This window comes from Nelusetta ayraudi, unplaced genomic scaffold (assembly GCF_046127955.1).
Source record: "Nelusetta ayraudi isolate G7.1 ecotype Tasmania unplaced genomic scaffold, CSIRO-AGI_Nayr_v1 ptg000021l, whole genome shotgun sequence".
NCBI lineage: Eukaryota > Metazoa > Chordata > Actinopteri > Tetraodontiformes > Monacanthidae > Nelusetta > Nelusetta ayraudi.
Genome location: NW_027466071.1, coordinates 1,693,622 through 1,701,095, shown reverse-complemented (window position 1 = coordinate 1,701,095; position 7,474 = coordinate 1,693,622). Strand labels below are relative to the sequence as shown.

The 7,474-nt window shown below is 45.3% G+C and overlaps 1 long non-coding RNA gene across 3 annotated transcripts; it reads left to right on the top strand.

Annotated features, from left to right (window-relative positions):
• The first annotated feature begins 325 nt into the window (after positions 1 to 325).
• Positions 326 to 5,424, top strand: LOC142889032 (uncharacterized). 3 transcript variants are annotated; one of them, XR_012926786.1, is made up of 4 exons: positions 326 to 750; positions 1,152 to 1,258; positions 3,617 to 3,855; positions 4,017 to 4,213. It is a non-coding gene; the product is annotated as an uncharacterized LOC142889032 (long non-coding RNA). The 3 variants fall into 3 exon arrangements; XR_012926785.1 differs by lacking the exon at positions 326 to 750 and adding an exon at positions 5,386 to 5,424 and having other exon boundaries at positions 1,002 to 1,258; positions 4,017 to 4,202; XR_012926784.1 differs by lacking the exon at positions 326 to 750 and having other exon boundaries at positions 1,002 to 1,258.
• The last annotated feature ends 2,050 nt before the right edge of the window (positions 5,425 to 7,474 follow it).

Below are 7,474 nucleotides of genomic sequence, written 5' to 3'. Positions count from 1 at the left end.
GATGTCAGAAATCCATCATCTGGATAGGACGATGAATCATTTTTTATTTGAGCAAGCAGTTTTTGCAGAAGCAGATGTTTGGGACCATGTGCAATAAGCTCTTTGGCAGGTGGAGTAGCGGAAACAAAAATGTTACTTAGGAACGGTGGAGTGAAAGTGGTTACAGATAACTTGTATGATTTCCCATCCCCACAGCAGGAAAGGAAGGAGGGAAATTCCTCTGTGCAATCCAGAAGCTGAGCTGAAGCTGATCTGCAAACCAGCAATGGACATAAAAGATGTAATCAGATTAATTATGAAAACAGAAAAATTGTTTTGGTGTTGAAGGATGAATTCTCACCAGGTCCAGTTTGAAGAGGTGTGAATGGGCAACTAATATCCTGACGAAGAGTAAAGAAACCAACTCAACAGGTTGCCTAAAAACGTATGTGTCGGTCAAGTTGCACTGCATTCACCAGCAGCTCAGAGAGGTTTCCTGTCTTCTTCTTCGGTCCTTTTTAACGCAGCGCCACCACAGGCGAGGAGGGGAATGAGTCGTTCAAGAGGTGCAGTTTGTTTGACGTAGTGCAAGTGTATGAGAGAAGTGAGAGTGTGTTCCAGCATAGGTCATGCTATTCTGTGTGGTTATGATGAAGCCACAGTGGCATCTGGTGTTCCGAAGAAGAAGAAGAAGAAGAAGAAGAAGAAGAAGAAGAAGAAGAAGAAACTGTGTGGTGTGTTTGAGGGCAAACATTTAAGGCCCAAAGGATGGTAAGGAAAGTGATTCTTCTCTAACTTTGTCCCAGCGGCCCAATAACAGAAGCTGTCCGCCTGACTTTATCGACGTAGGCGTCCTCCTCTTTCACCTTTATCTGATCCATTTTCACTTCCTGTACCAGGAGTTGGTAGACCATCCATCTCTGTCTCTCCCTGTTTGTGCCTTTGTCTTTGCTCGTCTTTGATTCAACTTCTTCCATCTCTCAAAAATGGGCCAAGTCGTTTGGACCCCACCACCCCATAATAGTGAAAATCAGTGCTTGACTAACGCTCCTTCCATTGCTTCGGGTCGTAGGGTGGTGTTAGCAACGCCCGCAGCATCACCCATATTCAAAGATATGTCTATGTGTTGCACTTTGGTTTTATTAGACTTTGTGGTTTGTTTTCTGTTTCAGTGAAGGTTGCTTGTTGGAGTGACTCCACATCACTCCGTACTCTCTTAGTCGGCGTCAAGCGGAAAACGCCTGTTTCCATTCAAATAGTTTGGCAGAAATGGACTCTGGTAAGATCAAATAGTGAACGAGACCTTGTGCATTGTGACTTGTTGGGCTAATGCAGATTCTGGCTTTATGCTCTTTGTCGTTCTGAGTGTGGGCGAACGCTGGATGAGCTATCTTATAATTAAATGTTTTGGCTATTTCATGACCAAGTTTAATTACCGACTAACTAATTGACCAATTACAAAAGTGTCTCTCACTTTATTAGTGTTTCATTTGCAAGTTGTGAAGGTTACGATTCATTACTCTTTCAACAACAAAAAAAAAAGAGCATCAATTAACTTCACAGCGGCTATGATGCTAATCTAGGGCATCTGACTCTCTGTCAGGACAAAGCTGTAAATACTGCTATTTGGGCCTGCGGGTCAATAAGCAAGGTTTTGGTTTTGGTTTTTGTTTTGGTTTTAAACTCATTTGTATATTAACTTGATGGCACTGAAAATGAATTCTTTCGATTTTCTTCTGCTCAACGTTTAGCATCCCGCCTCACTCCCAATGAGTCAAAATTGGTGAAATCGTAAGAGACAGCCCTCTGCTGGCTTGGGCGTAGAATTAAGCATATTTTATTTGCTTCTATATAAAAAAAAAAGCAAATCCCCCTGGTTTTTCTTTTTTTTTTTTTTTTGCCCAATCAGATCTGTAGTCCCCACACACACACACACACACACACACACACACACACACTCACACACAAATACTGCTGATGCCCTTGCTCTCCAGTCCATTTGCAGGCCCGCTGCCTTCCGATACCGTATCTCCTTTTTATCTAGCACTAAGTACAGCGAAGCCAGTCTCCCAGAGGAGTGCTTACGGAGACGAATGAAAAGAATGAAAAGAGATTGAGAGAACAAGGATCAGATTAAGGAAGACATTCTATGCCATTTAAAGGAAAATATGCTAGTGAAACAACTAACTGTGATAAAGAGCCCTTCAATGGACTTCAAATCAGCACCAAATGATTGTAAGACACAATAGCGATTGTCATAAAAGAAAGACGGGAGCCCGCAACTGATAAATGTGGTTTGCAATCACCTGACAGGCTCTTGGTGGGGAGGGGGAGGGGAGAAGTTATCTGCCTGATTGATGTCCAACAAAACACGTTCGCGATACAGATGATTTCTCCTCTATCCCGTCAGGTGAAGTGATGCCGGAGACAATGGTGTCATTTGTCGGGCTTGTAATCTGCTCGCTCCATCACAATCAGGCACCTCGACATTGTTTCTCGCAAAAAATAGCGACGAGCGGTGGAATAATAGCGCTGCCAGGAGCAGCCGCAGGACGCAAGTCTCTGTAGCACATCGGTCTCTTATCCGGCATGCAGATCTATATTTGTAACACTCACTCCAGCGGGCTCATTAGTAAATGGTGATGAAATCAGCACCCACTTAATGACAGCCGATAAAGAAAAAACGCTCCATTAACATCTGCAGTGCTAAGACGACGTGATTTCCTGTCGTGACGGTGCAGGTCGTATTGTCTGATCCCCCCCAGCGGAGCAGCAGCAGCAACAACATGCCACTGGCAACCCACCACCGCCACCACCTTCTTGCCCACTGCCCCCCAGGTGTCAGATGTCTATTCACTACTTGTAGTAGTAGCAGCGCTGATCAGCGTCTGTCAAAAATGTCTTGCTGTGGCAGGAGGATCGTTACTTTGACAGGTGACGTTGTTCCATTTCGTTCAGAGGGGCTAACTGTTTACCTGAACGTGCTCTACTGATTCACTTCCTGAAAAAAATTGCTTGTTTCTTAGTTCGGTTGAGCATTTAGCTTCCGATAACTTTTTCAACCTCTCCACCATTGGTTGTTAGCAAAAGTATGTCGTATACTGAAAAAAATGGGTAAGCGGACACAGTCATTTACCACAAGGTACATGACTGTGTGTGTAACAGCAAAAAAACATAAACATAACATAAACATAAAGTGTGTGTTCCGTGACTCCCGAAAACCTAACCCTAATTCCAGCCTTAAGCGTAACCCTAATGCCATGCAAGTCTATGAGGATCAAAACTCAACTTTGTCCTAGAGACGTGGGGACACTTGATGCTTCATCAGGAGCCCCTGAGAAACACCCACGTCAAATTTGGGGCTTCTAGCTCATGAGGAACCCAGAACTCCTAACCCTAATTTCAGCCTTAATCGTAACCCTAATGCCATGCAAGTCTATGAGGATCAAAACTCAACTTTGTCCTAGAGATGTGGGGACACTTGATGCTTCATTGTACTGTTTCAAGTGATTCAGTACACCAAAAAAGAACCGTATTTCCCTTTTTTTTTTGTATGAATCAATATTTTGCAAGTTTCTAAACTGACATGCCTTTTCCTCTGAGCTTCACCCTTTGCTTCATACTGTGCCTTCCGCAGTGGACAGACTGTACCATCTGGCCCTTTTGCTCTGAGCCAGGGAGTCAAGGAACATCAAATTAATTCTAAGCACTGAAGGATTAAAGTGTCCTGGCCTCTGTCGCACTAAAGCCACTGGAAAATGCGTTGCTTTATGAGAGTTCCCCGACCAGAGATAGCGGGCTGCGATTGCTCCCCGTGCACATGGACTACTGTTTACACATGTAGCTGTACGTGCACAGCGGAGGACACCACAAAAGGTAGAACTGTTTATTCCTGCACTCATGTGACAGGAGGCACATGGTCTAAATGTGAATAGGAACATGAAGCAATAAACAACTTTTGAACATTTGGTCTTAAACATCCAAAATGCAAACATTGCATGACAATGTTTCCTCAGTTTGGTCTCGTTAACCTGCAGAAACTACCCTGGAGCTCTGACACACAATAACGAGAGGGGCCTGCGTTGTCTGACACCTCCCGAGGAGAAAAGAGGGAAACCTGTCACTGCAGCCTGGAGCTGCTTTGACCCGTCACAGGACCAACTCCACCCCCAGGCAGAGAACATGCCGAGAGTGAAACCAGAGGGATCTGTCAACAGACAAGGGTGTGTATGTACACAGAGACGCTCGACGGGAGGAGTGACATATGTTTTCATGACAACAGCACACCTGGCATTTCCTTTGATTTTTATCTATAGTAATAATAAGAAAAAGAAGAAGAAGAAGAATTTTTATATACAGCAATTCCAGTGGAATAACCTGTGTTGAATTGAATACACTATGTAAAAGTGAAACAGACATAACAACACTGAAGAATTATGTTTGTAATCACTTTTTACACCTCACCTCAACTTCATTTATTGCATGTGTGTGTGTGTGTGTGTATGTGTATGTGTGTACCTTTAGAAAGTCTGTGAAAAGTTTAGTTGGGGAGGAGTTTTGCTTGACTGTTGAGTTTATCTGCAACTTTAGAATATGAAGTGGAAATCATGTCAGTGTTTTAACAGACACAACAGATACGCTGCAGCCGTTGCAGCTGTGTCAGTGATACTCACTGAGACGACTGGACCACTCCTACAAAGCCTTGGAACGTTTGATTACACATGTGCATGACTTTATCTCTCGATTTATGAACACTTAGTGTCAGCGTTGTGCTGAGTTTGAGTTGGTGGGTGGACATTTCGTGTAGAGTGATGCTTGGATTTTCCAACATTCAAGTGCCATAACCGCACATTTTGTAATTCATGGACGGGCCGAGAAAAGATTTGGCAACTTCTAGCAGAAGAGAAGGTTAAAAATGAGTGGGTTTCTGTACGGTGGCTGAAGCAGCACCTCTACTAATGGCATTTTTCCAAGAATATGGATCCGTACCGGCTGCAGCTAATCGGGGGAAGGGTAATCTCTCTTTTAAATGTGCTTGGATCAGCATCGGGGGGGAAAAGCATATTTTTGCAATCTAATCAGACCTTCTAAAGATTTGCAGAAGGTGCAGATGGTATTTCTTATCTTCCTCTGGCTGACAGAACCGGCCAGAAATGTGTTGTTTTTTTCCCAAAATGTTGGTCACAAGCACGCCCACCAGCCAATCATCCTAATCCAAGGCCCGGAGAGAACTGCGCAAGTGTTATTTGTTTCTCATCACATCCTGCAATTACGACCTCCCTCCCTCCTAAACGGCCAAGGCAGCTGTGATTTGGAATGGACAGACAGACAGACAGACAGATAGTCAAGAAGGTCTGGCGCGAGTCTTTCTGACACATTATTTTTCTTTTTCCCTTCCATCCAAAGAGCCCTGGAGAAAACTCATGTTAGATAAACTGACAACGCATGGAGCATGGAGGTCACAGGAATTTAGCCGGTTTACCCAGGGTGCCTCAGTGCACCGAGCGCGACTGGAGGACGTCTCACACAAAGCCCCTGCGGTGCCGCGCCACCGCTCAAACAAAACAAAGCAAAGGTCACAGGTGTTAATCACTCGCCTCGTTCCGGGCACCTCGCTCCGCTTAATGGGATCACGGAGATTGTCTGTGATAGACAGAGGTGGCAAGAGTATGCACGTTCTGTACTTGAGTAACAGTACCGATACTTGTGTGAAAGAAAAATACTGCGGTAAAAGTACATATTCAAGTCCTTTAGTCAAGTGGAAGTTAGTACAGGTTATTAAATGTACTTCAGTAAAAAGTAAAAATGTTATACTCAAGAAACACTAAAGTAAAGTACTTGACAAATCAAATCTACTCTAGTACTGTAACTAATGTATTTGTGCTTTGTTACTTCCCGCCTCTGGTGGAAGCTGCCACGCTCGGCCAGGGAGGAAGTGAGCTTCAGCTAAACACGCAGACAGCTGGTGGATGTAACCACAGCTGATGTGACAGTGGAGACCCGGACTCCTCTTCTTCTTCTCCCACAGAGACAAGTTGCTCCACAGTTGACCCCCCCGCGTCTCAGAAAGTGCAGTGTGAGCAGAGACAGGCCGGCGCAAGAGACGAGACCTCGTCTTTCATCAAGCGCTCGCTGCAAACCAGATTTGAGAGGCTTGATGAGGGAGGAGGAGGGTTTACAGGGGATTTAGAAGGTGATAATACTGATATCTTTTTCACATTTGTCATCACGGCGGCTAGCGGATGAGCACGTTCCAGGTGGCCAGGCGTGGCGAGTCAAAACAGAGTGGGGGCGGGGGCCATAATGCAGAACACATGCAGGTGCAGGAATATCATCTTTATGAGCACATCCCTCCATCTTTTTTATGTTTCGAGCAGGGGGAAAAATGCAAATCCCCTCATCATCCAGCGTTCTATTCCCAGGAGTTGACGGGGCTTTTATTTTTTTCTGCTTCCTTCCCCCGCCGGGTGTAAAATCTTCCATATGTGTGTGAAGAATGCGAAGGAGTGGACCTCGCAAAACGGCATATCCCCATTAAGCCAAAAACAAAAACATCTGCGATGATTCATAATCGGCAGCCCGGCCGTTGTGTCCACGTGGGGATGGATAGTTTGGCAGTGAGGGGATGGAGAAAGGTGCAGCGACGGGCGGAAAGTACCGGAGAGGCAAGTCAAAGTTGGACAGTAGATGGATGACGGCTTGGCAGGGAGTTCGGGGTGGGGAAACGTTTTTTTTTTATTATTATTATTTATCCCCTCTCCTCCCCCACACCCCTTAAAACTCTCCGCTCTCCAGCGGTCAAGGACGTGAGGCCCCAGCGATTAAAGGAGCGCAGGACGCTTTTATTCTGGAAGTGGGAGCGCCGAGGTTTGGGAGGCGCAGGTGCGAGACGGTTTTTGGGTGGCAGAGCTTTGATGTCTTAATGGCCTTAAGTTTTGCGAACATCAGACGGGAGCGAAGGAGGATGTGCTTGTTATCTGGGGTGGGGGAGTGGGGGGGCCTCTTGTGAAGGCGCAAGCAGGTGGGCCGCCAGGGAGAGACGGGTCAGAGCTCCAGAGCAGCGGGAGATTTTCATCGTAAGGCTTCGTTCGGTTGTAAGTTGGCTCAGACGAGCAGGAGACAAACTTTCTCCGCTCTTTCTTCCCTCAGGGTTTTGGAAAAGAGTGGAGAGTCTTAGTGGGGGGGAAGAATAAAGTTTTTACTCTTTACTCTCTTTATTCCTGCGTTTCCATGACCCCTAGAATTGCGCAAAACCTAAATATTGCAATGAAAAACTGATCGTGGAAAGCTTTTTCAGACGTACCCATATAAAAGGCATATCTCAAAAAAAGTAGTAGTTAAAGAAGTAATTACATTACTTTTTAAATGAGTAATCAGTAGTTGGATTACTTTTATGGAGCAATCCCAATAACGCTGTTCATGACATCGTCAGCCAGTAACGAGACTTGTGTCAGGGTGGCCTCAGTGTTTAGGTTTGAACGGACGGATTCCATTG